The sequence below is a fragment of the Canis lupus genome, chromosome 35 (assembly GCF_003254725.2).
Source record: "Canis lupus dingo isolate Sandy chromosome 35, ASM325472v2, whole genome shotgun sequence".
Classification (NCBI taxonomy): domain Eukaryota; kingdom Metazoa; phylum Chordata; class Mammalia; order Carnivora; family Canidae; genus Canis; species Canis lupus.
The window spans coordinates 8,159,718-8,176,864 of NC_064277.1; the positions used below are offsets into that span (position 1 = coordinate 8,159,718).

The 17,147-nt window shown below is 40.8% G+C and overlaps 1 long non-coding RNA gene across 2 annotated transcripts in view; it reads left to right on the plus strand.

Moving 5' to 3' along the window:
* Positions 1 to 233: 233 nt before the first annotated feature.
* Positions 234 to 17,147, plus strand: part of LOC112658568 (uncharacterized) — a 39,685-nt gene continuing 22,771 nt past the window's right edge. Inside the window, exons 1-2 of one of the 2 annotated variants that reach the window (XR_003135797.3) lie at positions 234 to 323; positions 15,024 to 15,097. This is a non-coding gene — a long non-coding RNA (uncharacterized LOC112658568). Of the gene's footprint in view, positions 324 to 13,512; positions 13,744 to 15,023; positions 15,098 to 17,147 lie in introns of those variants that run through there. The other variant, XR_007408471.1, reaches the window with a different exon arrangement.

The window sequence follows — 17,147 nt, forward strand, 5'->3', positions numbered from 1 at the left end:
CCTGAGATCATGACCTGAGCCGAAATCAAGAGTCAGACACTTAATCAACTGAGCCACCAAGGCCCCCACCGGGGATCACTTTATATTTCAGTTTTAAAGTTGTATTAAAAGAAGAGTCCTACTGAGTCAGGGTCACTAACTGAACACCCCCTGGGATCCTTTGCTAGAGTCATCGTAATAAAGTATCACAGATTGGGTGCCTTGAGCAACAGAAATTTATTTTCTTACTTTCTAGAAGTCTAAGATCAAGGTGGGGGCAGGATTGGTTACTTCTGAGGCTCCTCTCCTCAGCTGTGTCCTCACATGGCCACCCTTCTGTATAGGTGAGCATCCTTGGTGTCTCTTGTGTATGTCCTAATTTCTTTTCTATACAGAGAAACTAGTTAGATTAGATTAGGACCTACCCTATGGCCTCATTTTAATTTAAACACCTCTTTAATGTCTCTGTCTCCAAATGTAGCCCCATTCAGAGGTACTGGGGATTAGGGCTTTAGCAAGTGGATTTTAGGGAGGAAAACAGTTCAGCCCATAATCAATATCTAGATTGATAGATCATCTCGGGTGCTGATTATTCAACAGAAGTGTTTCTCAATTTCCTTAGCTTCTTTTTGTCTTTTTCAGTAGCATAGACTATTTTTGCCAATAGTCTCTTCAGAACTATAAGATCTCAGGGAACTTCTGGATGACTAGGGATACCCCCTGAAGACCACAGAACCTGAGAGAACCGGGATCTACTCAAGCCAGCAGGAGCTGAGCCTCAAGCCTGGGGTTCATAATGAGATTTTGATTGATCCCAAAGTACCTTAACTTGGACTCCTTCCATTTATCCTCAGGCTGTAGATATGCATTTTTTAGGAACCCTATACCAAGATGCTCTAAAACTTAAATTATTGAAAATAGAGTTAATGCGAAAATAATTGGATTGAGATTGTGCTTTTGCTGTGTAGTATAGATGGCTCTAGCCTTTTACCAAATAAAATGAAAGCAATACAAGTTAAAATAATGTGCAGATATTATACTTTTATTATAAAATTAGTAGCATGATAATGCCATGTTAGAAAATTTAGAAAGTTATAGATAAATAAAAGGAAGAAAAATCAATTAGCTACAACTCTTAACATAGGGTTATTTATCTTTTTAAAATTTTTCTCTGAAAATATCATACTATAAATACTGTTTTCCAAAAAAGAACAAATTATAACTGAAAAGAATGAAGCTTCTCCTAAATTAGTAACTTGATAGGCTATATGAATAAATAAATTCAATCATTTCTTCCTTAAATGGCATTGAGCACTGTCCATGCCAGGACTGTTGTAGGGCTGGAGACACGGCTGTAAATAAATAGGGAAAATCTCTGATCTCACATGCGAATGAAGAGACACAGAGCAAGTAGAAAATCCATAAAAGTGCATTTCATTGATTCCAAATACATTTAATTTTTAAAAATCTTTGACACTGAGATGCATATTATAGTCACCATTGGTCTATATTGGTCACTGCCTGAAACTTGTGACATCAGAGACTTCACAGTGAGTACCAAGAGCTTGGAAGAAAATTCTGGGGACAGTAGCCATCAGTCTTTTAACTCCTTTGAAATGGTTGGTCATGGCGTGGGAGTTGGAACAGTGATGAGTCTGAGGAATGTAGCAGCCTTCAGGAAGATGGGCTCCAAGACAGGCCCATATTGCATGATGCAAAGCTGAGCAGGATCCCAGTTCCAGTGAGTTTAAGGTTGTCTATGAATTTATTTTTTTTAAGTTTTAATTTATTCATGAGAGATGCAGAGAGAGAGACAGAGACATAGACAGAGGGAGAAGCAGGCTCCTCACAGGGAGCCCGATGTGGGACTCGATCCCAGGACCCCGGGATTATGACCTGAGCCAAAGGCAGATGCTCAACCACTGAGCCATCCAGGCGTCCCTGTCTATGGATTTATTGTGCGAAATGTTGTATGGCCAAAGATTTTAAGGCACCAAACATGACATTGCATGAAAAGACATAAACATAAGATGGATGGGGCTGAGTTTTACATAAAAATTAAAAGAAAAAAAAATTAAAAGAAAAGAGACCGGTCTGGATCAAAAAATGATTCAAAAAGTTAGACTTTATGGAAAAGTTTGAGGAATGTCTTTTTTTTTTTTAAAGATTTTATTTATTCATTCATGAGAGACAGAGAGTGAGAGAGGGAGAAGCAGGCCCCCATGCAGGAAGCCTGGTGTGGGACCTGATCCCAGAACCACGGGATATGCCCTGAGCCAAGGGCAGATGCTCAACCGCTGAGCCACCCAGGCTTCCCATTTGTTTGAGGAATATCTTAACCAATTTATTTCACTTTCTACAAATGTGTACATAAGAGATCTCTGATAAAATCCATGCCTAATTCTGTTTAAAAATGCTTTCTTAGTGGGTGTAAAAAGATTTTCTGTGGGGTAAGGAAGCACTGTTTCCTGGAATGGAAGTAGGTTTTCTCTTGGTGGTCACATAAAATACTGGTGCATGTCTCAATAGTATTTTTTTTTAAGATTTTATTTATTTGTTGTTGAGAGACACAGAAAGAGAGGCAGGGGCATAGGCAGAGGGAGAACCAGGCTTCCTGTAGGGCGCTCGATGTGGGACTCGATCCCGGGATTCTGGGATCACAACCTGAACCAAAGGCAGATGCTCAACCACTGAGCTACCCAGGCATCCCTCAATAGTATTTTAGATTCTATGAAGTATGGTGCTGTGTCAGGTAGTAATAAGTGACTCAAATAAATTCAAAGTAGACTTGGAGGTCATACTAGTTAGCTCAGGCTGCTATAACAAAATGCCACAGCCTGGTTGGCTTAAACAACAGATTTTTTCTCACAGTCCTGGAGGATGGAAGTATAGGTCAAGATGCCTGCAGATTTGAATTCGGCTCCTGATCAGCAGGATCCTCTTCCTAGCTTGCAAAAGGTCCCTACTTGCTGTATCTAGAAAGAGAGGGAGAGAGAGAGTGTGTGTGGGGTTGTGTGTTCTGGTGGTTAATTCTATCATGGAGACTGCACTCATGACCTCATCTCAACCTAATTATCTTCTAAAGGCCCCACCTGTAAATACCAAAACCTTGGGGCTTGGCGCTTCAACATATGAACTTTGGGAGGAAGGAAACATTCAGTCCATTAAGAGAGGCACCCAGTTGGATAAGAACTAGTTTGCAGAAGGAAACAGTAACACCTGTATTTTTGTCCTGGGTGACTCTTTTGTCCTGGGGAAATCTCTTAACTTCTTTCGGTCTCAGTATCCTCAGTGGCCAAATCATACCAGCCCGCCATATTTTTTAGGGGTTCAGTGATGAGCATCTGATAATTACTCATATGATCCATCATTGAGGACCATGTCCAAGGTCTGTGCTTGGTGTTGGGAGCATAGGATCAAAGAAGGCAGAGATAGTACCCTCCCTCAGAGGGTAACACATGATGGAGTACTGATCCAGCTTTTCCCCATCTATCCAGGGAGACCTTTCCTGGTTCCCTTTGCTTCCCTTGCTCAACTGATAAAAAGTAATGTGCAATATGTCAGAAAAGATGTGAACCTTTGTCATCATTTGAATCACACTCAAAAAGGAAATAAATAGACATTATAAATGGAGTTGAGTTGCCTCTCACTAAAGTTACTTGGGGATTCTTTAGTTCTTTCAGCATTTGCATTGAGCAAAAACGTTAAATAGAAGATAGCTTTCAGGAGGTCAGACATTTTGGGTAAATTTCCTTTTCTTTTGGTGAGTGTTCTAAACATCACCTTATAAGGACCTAGTGCCTCTAAGACCTTACTCCATCTTTCTTCCTGCCCCAATTTCCCCTACACTCTTGCTGCCAACATTTGCTTTTAGTAGAAAACTTACACTAAGTGGTAAATAACTGATAAAAGCTTAAAATGTACCCCCTTCTTAAATGTTTTGTATTTTAAGTGGAATCAGTGCCTTGAGGTAAATAAGTTTGTTTGTTTTTTTTTTTAAACAGATTTTAGGTCATAATCATGAAATTAAAAACTTGGTCTCTACCACGCCACCCACAGGTCATGTAGGAAAACTTAAATCATCACAATTATAACCTCTTAATTTTCTTCCTGGGAAGGTTGGTTCTACTTATGAGGAAACTTTCTTGTTGTTGTTATTCTACTTATTTCCTATTACAAATAATATATTATTTATCAAACATTCCTGAAACTCAAATATATGTTTAGGGAAAATGTGCTCCTTAATTCTTAACAACAAAGGTCTTGATTCTAACTCTGGAGAGTTATGTTTTATACTTAATTTCTTTGAACTGCTTTTTAAAAATTTATTTATTTATTTTTTTGACAGAGAGACAGAGAGAGCATAAGTGGAGAGAGAGGGAGAGGGAAAAACTGACTCCCTGCTGAGCAGGAAGCCTGACTTGGGGCTTGATCCTAGGACCCTGAGATGATGACCTGAGCCTAAGGCAGACGTTTAACTGGCTGAGCCACCCAGGCATCCCCTCTGAACTGCCTCTATTTTTTAAAAAAAGATTTTATTTATTCATGAGAGATAGAGAGAGAGAGAGAGAGAGAGAGAGGCAGAGACACAGGCAGAGGGAGAAGCAGGCTCCATGCAGGGAGCCCAATGTGGGACTCGATCCCGGGCCTCCGGGATCACACCCTGGACTGAAGGCGGCACTAAGCCGCTGAGCAGGGCTGCCCCTGCTTCTATTTTTTATTTTAAAACATATATTAGGGATCCCTGGGTGGCGCAGCGGTTTGGCGCCTGCCTTTGGCCCAGGGCGCGATCCTGGAGACCCGGGATCGAATCCCACGTCGGGCTCCCGGTGCATGGAGCCTGCTTCTCCTTCTGCCTATGTCTCTGCCTCTCTCTCTCTCTCTCTCTCTCTCTGTGTGACTATCATAAATAAATAAAAATTAAAAAAAAAAAAAAAATAAAACATATATTAAATGGTAAGGTAATATCTATGTGTTGGACTATGACTTGCCTTTTTAAAAAACCCTGAAAAGAATAGATATAAAATAATATATTTCATTTATGCTCCTTCTTATACTTATGTCTGATTATTAATTTTATTTTAAAAAACTGTAGTTTCTTGATTAAACATGTGTGGCTTTTCTTTTTTAAGCTTAAAAGACTTTTTCTTTGCTGTTAGTACCAGCCAGTAGGATTATAGCCAAAAGGCAGTGCCTGCCATCCTGAAAAATGTATACAGTTGACCCTTGAAAACACTGGGATTAGGTACATCAACCCCTTTCCACCATGTAGTCAAAAATTTGCGTGTAACTTTTGACTCCCCCCAAATTTAACTACTAATAGCCTGCTGTTGGCCAGAAGCCTTACAGATTGCATTAACAGTTTGTTAACATGTATTTTGTTAGTTATATAACTATTAAATACTATATTCTTACAATAAAGCAAGCTAGGGAAAAGAAAATGTTATTAAGAAAATCATAAGGAAGAGAAAATGCGTTTATAGTACTGTACCGTTTTTATTGGGGAAAAAATCCATGTATTAGTGGACCACAGAATTCAAACGCATGTTGTTCAAGGGTCGACTGTATGTGTTATAAAGCCCAGGCTTGCTTGTTGTCATCTGGACAACCACATTTTTATCACCAGGTCAGCCTAATTTAATATGAAGTTTTGGGAAAGTATGTCCTCAACAGTGAACAGTGGCCATGTAAAACCATCATACTGTTAGTAGATTTAATCAATCAAGATATCAGCATTAAATTTGCTGCACTCTTCTGTGAGGTTATCTTCTCTCTCTGGTCCTGCATGCTGTTGCTCGTGGAATGGAAGTCTACTGTCTACAGCCGCAGTCCTTGCTCTGGAAGACATGGAGAGAGGCACGTGCACAAGGACTTCTTTTGTAGGTCTGATTCTGGGGACATGTAGCCGAGCTCTGCTCTTGTTCTACACGCTTCAAGACCAATGCTGGAGAGGAATAGCCCATCTTTGTTGCTCCTGCAGCTAGAGAGGAGAAGTGCATCAAGAACTGTCATGTCAACAACCAGAGCAATGTAGTACAGGGGGATGGAAGAAGCCATTGTCAGACCATGATCTGACCTCCACTCTCTTCAAAGAAAGTTCATTTTCCTCTTGATTCCCCCAGGGAAGGGAGGAGTTCAATGGCAGATTCATTTAATGTTTACTACACCTCCAGCACTTTCTTTGATGTCAGTATCATTCCTTTCATCTTACCACTGAGGCAACACTGAGCTCAAAATGGTTAAATCACTTGTCCAAGGTGTCACAGAGCTATCAATAGAAGAGTCAAGCTTTTGATTCCTAAAATAGGAACTTTATCTATTTATTTTTTTTTAGAAAATCATGCTGTTTACTTATATCAATGACACTCCGTATTTCTAGGACTTCAAATCTTGTATTAGAGGTTAAAAAAATATATTTTTAACTACATGCCTTAAAGACAGAAACTCCAACTACTTTTTTGGAAAAAGTAGAACCCGCAGAGGCTTTGTAATTGAACATAAGGAGCCTTAAAGTCCTCATGCTACTGTGGGATCTTTGGCTGTACGTTTACCCCTCCCTCTACCTCAGGTTCTTCATTTATAACATGAAAATGCTTTCCCTGAGAAATAGTGAGCTCTAGGTTAATGTTATCCTTTGTAGAATTCTAAAATATATCCCATAAATTGATCACAATAAGGAAGTTTCTGTTAAGGATGATGAGTCTCTCTCTTTTTCTTTTCTTTTCTTTTCTTTTTTTTTTTTTTGAGGCTGATAGCTTTTATTGTTATTTCTTTAAATTAAATTTTGGGTTGTTAACATACAGTGCAATATTGGCTTCTGGAGTAGAATTCAGTGATTCATCACTTAAATACAACACCCAGCGCTCATCATAACAAGTGCCCTCCTTAAGGATGATGAGTATTTCTTGAAAGTATGAAATTCATTATTCTTCATACATCTGTAATGTTCAAATACAATAATTTGGTCAAAGGTGTTGAGTTGATAATTTGCCCATTGATAAAGCAGAATAAAATCAAATACTTTACTATAGATGTGTGAAAAAAAATGTAGTTGTCCTCATTGTTTTTAACTTAAATATGTATATATTTTTTTGGTTTTATTTATTTATTTGAGAGAAAGAGAGCATGCACATGAGTGGAGGGAGAGGCAGAAGGAGAAGCAGACTCCCCACTGAGCAGGGAGCCTGACTTGGGACTTGATCTCAGGACACTGGGGTCATGATCTGAGCCAAAGGCAGATGCTTAACTGATTAAGCCACCCAGGCACCCATGTATTACTCTTGAGCCCCATTCTCATTGATGCTTGAAGACATATTTTTAAAAAGATTTTATTTTTTTTATTTCAGAAATAGAGAGTATGAGCAAGGAGAGAGGTACAGGGGCAAGGAGGGGGAAAGAATCTCAGGCAGACTCCTCACTGACTGTGGAGCCTGATATGGGGCTTGATCTCATGGCCCTGAGATCATGACCTGAGCCGAAATCAAGAGTTGGATGTCTAACTGACTGAGCCACCCAGGCGCCCCAGAATACACTTACATTTGACAACTAAATGTATTGGTCTCTTTCTCTTTAAAATAGTCCTTTTCAAATGAATTGGTTTAACTCAAAAACTTCAAATTCCCTTTCAGGCTCTTTTGTCACTCACTCTTCTCAAGATGGCATGTTAATGAAGGGAGAAGCCCATGACTACTCCTAGGGGCTGGGGTGTCCACTCCTTCCTGGCCACTTTGTACCCTGACAGGGATTCTGCTGAAGTACAGTGGGTTCCGCGTGGGCCTTGGGCACCCTCCTAGCACCTGCTGGGGAATTCAGCGGTCCCCGAACTCTGAGATCTGTTTGAACTGACTCCAGACCTCCATGGGCTATTGGTTCTCTTAGTACTTTCACTTAAGAGTCTATTGAAGGAGGCTCATAATTAAAGAAGAAATTTGCATAAAGTATAATAAGTGCTGTGATAGAGGAAGTACTGAGTATCAGGGGATGTGTGAATCAGAGGTGCTGGACTCAGTCTCAAGTTTCCAAGACAGGCTTCTGTGAAAAGTTGCTGTCAAACTATAGTCTGAAGGGTGTTCAGGAAGGAGGTAACCTGGCCAAGTGCAGAGAGATTTTGAGAGCAGAGGATTGAGAGGGGGAGCACACATTCTAGGCAGAGAATAGCATGTGTCGATAGCAGGCTTATTTGAGAGGCTGAAAGGTAGAAGGAAGGTGTGTTTAGGTGGAGCCGGGAGCAGCAAAAGATGAGGCTGGGGAAGGGAGCTGGGGCCATGTGAGATGGTCTGTGACAACCACAAAGACCACGGTCTCAGAGCACTGGGAAGCCACTGAAGGTTTGTAAGCTGAAGGAGTGACATGGTCACATTGTCTCTGTGGGACGATGACTGGGCTGTCCTGTAAGGGACAGGTCAGAGGGGTCTATTGCATTGGTCTAGGTATTTTTGAAGAAAGATATGACTAGTCCAGCGAAATCTCCTTTTTTTTTTTTTTTTTTTAAATCTCCTTTTTAGGTCACAAGTTGGCATTCAACATCATTAAACACAATTGCTTTTTTTTTTTTCCTGGAAAAATGGAAATCACTAACATACACTAAGATTTTGTCAGAAAATTTTAACTTACTGGAAATTCTATATATTCCATAGTTTCTTTCCTACCCATGCTCCATTGAAAATTAATTATGATACCAAAAAACCTCAATATGTAATGACTCAAAGATTAAAGCACATACATTTAAAAATCTGGTGGGATTGTAATCTCCCCATGTCCAGGTGACATGTAGTGGACAAATAAAATGATCAAAAGACATACATGATATGGCAAGACACTGAAATTTGGGGTATAGCTTGTTACGTCAGTATAACCTGCTCTGATGCCTGTAACTCTATTACATCATAAAATATTATACAAAATATGGAATGTTAAAATATCTCAATTTCCTGTGGAAATGGGATATCTGAAAATAGTGATTAACTTAGCTTTGCTGGCACCCAAGTGACTTCTGTGTGAAAACAGATGCTGCCCAGGCTTTCAGGTATACGTGGTAAGAAAACTGAGGGTGATGGGTTAGCCAAGGAGAGGAGGAGAGAGAGCTTTCTCCAGACCAAGATGTGGCCCAGGGAACCTCCCTCTCAGATCTCCTCTTGCATCTGGCTCCTTCCCTTTTCTCCCTCCAGCTTCCTAGCTCAATCCTCATTAAGCTCAGAGGGAGACATGTCAGAAGTATTCCCATGAAGATGCATGAATTTGTTGCTTTCGAGAAATGGATTGACATGAAGTTAGCACCCAGGCCCTTTGCTTTAAGATGCCTATCAGCTTGAGCTGATCTGTTTGCAGATTCTGTACCATATGCAGGGGGAGTATCTGCATCCAGTTTTTGGGTGCTCAAGATGACACGATTGGGAACAGATGGTTTAGTGGAAGTCTGCAGAATTCAAGCAAATAAAATGCATCCTTTTTTGGGGGTGGGGGCAGGGAGAGTCATGTACCGATATTTTTGTCCAAATTAAGGAATTGTAACATGTAAACTCTGGTATTTAATTGTATCAGTAGGTTTGGTTTCCTGTTTGTTGAAGTTTCCTGCATGGTAGTTACGGCTATCCTGTGTGAGTCGGTTCTTGGCAGTAATTATACAATGTTTGTTCTTATTCTGTGCTTTATTATGTCTTCCCATGCGTCCACGTGCTGTCTTGTTTTGTCTCTGGGATGCTAATGGAATAGTTGAAGGAAGGAGCAGCTGAAGAAACGGGCTCTGATCCTGTGGTGTGGGTCTGGTTACTGTGATAGCAGCAGTTGTAAGTATAAAGCAAGGTCTGTGCAGCTGGGACTTTGATCCAAAAAGTGGTGAAGGCAGGTGTAAAAGGGGTCTGAACATTTGTTGCCGAGAGAATCAGAAAGGAAGATTTGGGATCATGAATCTTAAGCTCAAGAGTTATCTTTTCAGCAAATGTCACTAGTCGCTGTAAGTAAAAGAGAAAATTAGAGGGAGAAGTTTATTGCTACATGTTATGTGTAATTACATAGATTTATAAGGGAGATTGGAGGCTTTCCCTAAGTTCTTAAGAGGGAAGTCTACGGTGAAGTTTATGGAGTGGGGACCCGGAATGCAAGGAATCAGCTTTCCCATGTCATGGAAAGGCATGTTTTCTCCTAGGGATCTTACTCTCCATTTCCAAATCCTTACATATTTTATATACGTATCACCCCCTAACTATTTGAGGCAATTCTTGAATATTTGGCCTATAGATTAACAACAACAACAGCAACAACAACCTACGTGTATGGCATAAGAATTATAAATGGAGGTCCTAACTTTCCAGATTCTTGCCTGATCCGCTCAGCTTTAGCCACTCAATCTATGTATGAAGGATATATTAATGTCTTTTTATTTTTTAAAAAAAGATTTATTTATTTATTTATTTATTTATTTATTTATTTATTTATTTATTTATGATAGACATAGAGAGAGGCAGAGACACAGGAGGAGGGAGAAGCAGGCTCCGGGAGCCTGACATAGGACTCGATCCCAAGACTCCAGGATCGTGCCCTGGGCCAAAGGCAGGCACTAAACCGCTGAGCCACCCAGGGATCCCCCATTAATGTCTTTTTAAATGTTTGTGACGATTGTCTGAGGTTAGGCACAGCTGAATAAAGCCAAGTGCTTACCTTCAGAAGGCAGACTAGCTTGCAATCAGTTAATCAGAATCCCAGTTGGAGAGGCTCGCAAGGTTGTGCCCTCTGCTTGTTTTACGGGGTCAAAGTTGGAGAGCTGGGCACCAATGGGTGTAATAGCCCCATAAAAACATGCTCATGTAGGGGCACCAGGCTGGCCTAGCTGGTCGAGCATGTGAGTCTTGATCTCAGGGTTGTAAGTTCGAGCCCCATGTTGGGTATAGAGATTATTTAAGAAATACAAGCTTAAACAAAAATAAAAAAGGTTCTTGTTTACATAGAAGCCGAAAGTCGTGCTACTTTTGTGCCTCCTGGCTTTAGGGGGCCTTCAGGTGTCTTTCTGTGCTGAAGAGAAAATTCAGTTACTTCACTCAAGGTTATGTTTTTTAATGTCCTGTTTCTCAGATAAGTGTCAGATTATTAACCAAATGCTCCAGTGGCTCTGCAGCCTGGTTGCATTCAACTGGGAAGCAGTCCTGTGGATGCTGGTCTCGATGAGCGCACATCCCCTGTGTAAAGTCACATGGCATTGGAGACCTTCCAATTCTTGGCTAAAGCTCTAAATGTAACAGTATGCTTCCTTTTGAGAATGACTTATTTTTGTTCACTACTGAAATAGAATCCATTTTTTCTTAACCACGTGTTATCCTTGGAAAAGCAGCTTTAACCAAATTTTAGGGGTGTGCTCTATCAGTTGTCATTTCTGTAATTAAAAGTACGATGTTAACTAATCTGCAGATGGATTAGTTCTTTGTTCATTTTTACCTTCTCTCCCCATAAAAGGACATAGAATTTTTATAGGTTTCCTGGAAAGAAGGGCAGAGGCCCTGTCTGTGTGAGTATGTGTATGTTTTCTAAAACATTCTTTTATGTAGCAGACCCTGTGAGCTTCCACATTTACATAGCCAGTAAGGCTGAAGGCAAGATGAGAAGAGCTTTGGTTGGTCCAAAATTTAGTTTCCTTAGAAGAGAGGTATAGAAAATTTGGCTGGATGATAAAGGAAACCACTAGCTCTTTGAGCCTTTTTTTTTTAAGAACATGTTTTACCTTACTTTGGTTGGCAACTTTCCTATTTTATTTCCTTGCAATTTGGTACAGGGAAAAGCTTATGCCATTTGGAGTTAGAATAGACACAGGGCAAAGTGTCTGTCTTTTTTTAAGACCCAGCTTCTCAGTTGACATAGTATTAGCCACTTCTCTTTTTATGAATATTGAATGAGATAATATATAAAAAATTAGCATTTCATCAAACACAATAGTCACTCAATAAATATCCATTCTTTTTCACTTTCTTCTCTGACATACTCTTTCCTTAAGGGAAATCTTACATTAACCTTATAATGAATGAGATAGAAGGAATGAAGCCCTGGAAAAAGGAAGGGAGAGAAAGAGAGGAAAAAAAGACAAGAATAAAAGAGTAAAGGAATTGTGTCAGCGTGACATAAAAATTAGTTTGGAAGCACAAGTTTAGCTAAAATGATCATTGGCATTGTGTTAACCAAAGTAATTCAGGCTTTAAAGAAAAATTGGTTGTGCCACATTTGTTTAGCATCTACGAATTGCTAGGTGCTGGGACTGGGCACAAGGGATTAAATGGTGAGCAGACTCATTCCAACCCCAAGGAGCTCAAGTTCATGTGGGGAAATAGATGCAAAAGCAATTATCTCCAATAAAATAGGCTAAGTTCTGTAACAAAGAAGAGTTCACACATTGGGGAGCGGATGGGTGATGTGACACTACACAGATTACTCAGCTGAAGCTTTGTGAGCTCCCACAGTCTCCAGCACATTACAGAGATTTTCATGCAGTGCTCTTCGCCCACGAACATTCCTTGCCATTGGATGGGCAGGTGGGGTAATTTGTTGCTCAGATTCAGGATCAGTTATTTTGGCTTCTCTAAAAATTATTTGGGTAGTGAGGCAAACATGCTTGAGCGTTGGGGAAAGCCATGGACACTCGATCCCTCAAGGGTTAAGAAGTTTTATCATTTACGTTTTATTTAGTAGCAAAGAGGCCAAGAAACAAGTGAAGCATCTCACCACGTAGCCTTCTAAGGAAAGTTGGCATTTCCAGTGGGAAGGTACAGGCTGGGAAGAAGTCCCTGTCGCTCATCGCTTTAAACAGATCTGACAGTTTCTTATTTAGAGAGAGCGCGTTCCTTAGTTGACATGAAAAGTTTAGATGACACACCGCCCTAATTATCCCTACTCTCTGGAAGGGCTGGATCCACAACCCAATTCTGGGTGACTTTTTTTTTTTTTTTTTTTTTTTTTGCCTTCTTGCTCTTATCATTCTCCACTGACTGGTCATCACATCAAGTCAACTTGCAAATAGAAACTCTCTGAGTCACTTAATGAGAATGAGGCCCTTACATCTACACCCAGCACTGAGATCTCCAAAGAACTCTTTTGCCTCTCCTCTTCCAACGAACCACATCAAGGAATGGTCGCATTAAAATAAGTGCATCTTTGTTAGAGATGTCAGGTTTAGGGGCGTCTGGCCTCTGAGGCCGGCTAACGCATCACTCCTCTGCTCGGACAAGGTAGAGAGCTCACTGAAGCGATTAGAGCAATTATTCAAAGCCACCTGTCACAGCCAGTCAGCCCTGGCCCTGGCTGATGGGAAGAGGTGGCCTCGTCCTGCCTCTTCAGACCAAGCACTGTTATCCGATGGCATCTTTGCCTCCAGCATCTCCTTAGATGGGCTCAAGTTTCAAACATTTATTGGCAAAAACGTAACTTCTTGCATTTTTTTGCTGTTCTATTTGGATAATCCTCCTACTCAGATGGAGGTCATCTGGGGCTCCTACTGATTTATTTCTCTTCTGTAATTTCTCCTTTATCCCACTTGACATGTTTTATTGCAGAGTTCCCTTGTGATGAAGCAAGAGTTCTCCTGAATTATGGACAACTTCTCGTTTTCTTTCGTCCCACCAAATCATCCCGAAGATGATTTCCTTCCCACTTTCATTCTGAAGAGCTGGTGAAAGCCTTTTAGTGAAACTTGGTGTCACTGAGGAGGAAAGAAATTGGAAAGCCATGGAAAAATGGCTTATATTGGATCCAGGAGCTCCCGCAGAGGAAGACGTTATCTTTAATCCTGTGAGCCTTGCCATCCTCCTCCTCCCCTTCACCAGCATCATCTTCACCAGCGTTGTCTGTGTTTTCACTGCCCCTGGGTGCTTGTGTGTATGTGTCGTAGCACTAGGAATGCCATAAAGATGGAATTAAATGCACAAAATCCTGCCTCTCTGTCATGCAATTCAAGGCAACTGATTCATACATAAGTTAACAATAAATGATTGCATTTTGAATAAAGAATAAACAAGAGCTTAGATCACAGAAATAATTGAAATGTTGCCCTTACATATAACATTTTATTTTATTTTTTTAAAGCATGAGGAGTGAGGGAAACTACAACTGTTGTGTACTTCATACAGGGCAGGGGCAGGAGAATGTTTTTACCCATTCCTCTCATTTGTCAGACGGATAATGAGGAAAACCATTATTTTAGAAAATGCTTTGGAAAAGGGAAGCAGATGTCTTGCTTGATAGGGTATTTCAGCCACACTGACACCTTTTTAAAAATCATCCTAGGGGACCCCTGGGTGGATCAGTGGTTGAGCATCTGCCTTTGGCTTAGGTCATGATCCCGGGGTCCTGGGATCGAGTTCCGCATAGGGCTCCCCGCGAGGAGCCTGCTTCTCCCTCCGTCTGTGTCTCTGTCTCCGTGTCTCTCATGAATAAATGAATAAAATCTTAAAAATATAAGTAAAATTATCTAAGTAATTTTTATGAAAGTGGGATTGTTTCCTTTGGCTGATCCTGGACAGCAGTCATGGTAAGTTGGGGATAGTCATTTCTTTGGTGATCAAAAGTAGCCCTGCTACATGGCAAGGTATTTTACTTGATCTGGTTCAGTGAAAATGTTCTCCTGATTTCTATTTATCTTAAGTACCACCTCACCCTAGAACTCAGTGGGCACTTCTCTCATTTAGGGTCCAGAAATAGCGGTTTAGTTACTTCTTACCTTTCTGAAATCAACATGTTTCCCGGGAGAATTGAAAGGAAGATCCTCTGCCAAATATACATCTAGAAAAATGATAATTACTCGTTAGTCCTTTGCTCATGCTGTTTTCCTTGCCACAAATGCCTTTTTTGGGTCACCATCATTTACTAAAACCTGCTCTTCCATTCTGGTGTGGCCTGGGATGTCCCTCTCTTGGGAGGTATTTTTTTCAACTACAGCTGTCCCTGGTGATATTTAGGGTTTGGAAGGTTGGGGTTGTTCTTCTGAATCCCCACAGTATTTACTGCCTTACAAAACAAATGTTACTTTTTATTATTATTTATTCTTTCTTGCATGAATTCTAACCACCTAGCGAGCCTCTTAAGAGACGTAACCTAGTGGAAGCCATGTAATCTGACCGAGCGTTCAAGTTCCCATCTGTAATATGTGAGTACTACTAATATCTTCCCAACCTACCCCACGGGCTGTTTTGAAGCTAAGGATGAGATAATGTATAAGGATGAGATAATATATGTTGAATAAATATGTGAAAAAATGTTGAAAAGTATAAAACCCTGTGCAGATTCAAGTCCACAGGTACAAAGAAGGACAGATCTTTTAGGTACTACCCTAGGCCAGAGCTCTTGTTCAAGAGGTGAGAACACTGATGTTCTCAGAGGCAAAGTTGCAGAACTGGTTAGCGTGGCTGAGCCCGGGATCAGGTTTCTGGACTCTGAGCAGGTGCAGTCTGTTCTCTCCCTGCTGCTTCTCTTATTAGGCAGAGCAGTGAGCTTCCTGGGCACTGAATAATTGTCAGTAGAGGCAACACAAATAGATTTCACACTGTTTGGGGGGGTGAGGAATTGGTAGTATATCCTTTCTTGAAAGTGGAAGCTGATAGAAAGTTGAAGGATTAGCAGAAAGGTAATGAGAGTCTTGATGCCTGCAAGAGAGATGGGGCGAGGCAGGGCTTTGGAGGATGAATAGGAGCACACAAGAGGGAGGCTGAGCCTATGGAGATGAACTTTGCTGATGTTGTAGATTTTCCAGGTTGGGATAACCTGCTTACACGGGTGGGGAAAACTTGTGCGGATTTATGTTTGGATGGGAAGCTGAATTTCTATCTTCCTCCACCTTCACGGTGTAACCACTCACATGCATCCAAAGGGTAACTCATTTCTAAAAGGCACTACATGCAAACATCATACACAGGTGGGGGAGTTGATTCTCAACAGTGAGGTCATTATCAGTCTTATCAGTTCCTGATAGGGAACAGAAGAGATCAGAGTTCAAAGGGCTGGGGGTGTGGGTAGCAAATTTGAACATGGAGCTTGGGACAGAGGGAGGGCACCAGAAAGGTGATTGACAAATGAGTAGAAATCTGTAATAGTCAAGACATGTATGGGATCAAGTTGAGGCGATGTGGAAGTTCTGGACCAAACTGCATCAGGGCTGGGAAACTGCAGGCATTTGTTTTACAGAGGCTTGTTTGCTACTGAATGGGGTTGGTGATGGGGTCAAACTGTACGTCCCATATAAGGCTTTGCTTGGCACTCCAAATTCTTAGGAAGAGAGGATGAGAATGCAGTCAGGATAAGCCTACTGGTATTTCTCCTTGGGTTATCACTGTAGGTGGTTAAAGCTTCATCTCCTTTCAGGTGAGTGGATCATTTCTATTATTCCCACCTCCATGAAAATGCAGTTGCTCTTTCCTTACCATTCATCATGAAAAGGAAAATTTCTGTTTGAGCAACCAGAGGATTCAACGTCCTTCTGCACACTACAAGTAATGGAAACAATGCTATTGTTCCCATAAAAGACAAAAGAGAGGCAGCCACCAGACTTTCTTAAATTAAAGGTGTGGTACAAGTCCTCACTATTATGTGTTTGCATGTTATACTCAGCAGCAGACTTGCACACTAAAAATATTTGGAAACAAACACTTATGGCAGGAGAGTTGTTCGTTTCTATCTTGGGTCCAGCTGTTTGCTAAGTCTCGAAGAGACAGACTTATTCTCTTAATGTTTTGACACATTGCATTCAAAAATCTGTTTGCATTAGCAGATTATGGTTCAGCTTTTGAAAAATGGCATATGTGTTCCCATGTTAAAAAAAATCTTTGTCAATGATCATCTCACTTCAACTTTATCGCTTTGGGATGCTTATGTGGCCCCTCATTCCTCCTCACTGGCGATGAACAAAGTCCTCACAGGCACACAGTCTTGTTCAGTGCCATCAGTTGTAACAGAAGCAGAAAAATAACACTTGTGAATGAAGGTATTGTAAAGCCTGGAGCGCATGAATTAGGCTCTTACTGGCTGGCCTCATTGCTTCATCACATAGCAAGGTGATCCTAGGCTACCACTCAAAAGTAAGAGAACTTATATTTTAACTCGCTGTGTCTGGAAACATCCCCCTTCATAGTTTGGTGAGGGAGAAAGATATTTTGTTCGTTAAAAGGGAGAAAAACCAAATCAAATGTGAGTGACTGGAGCAG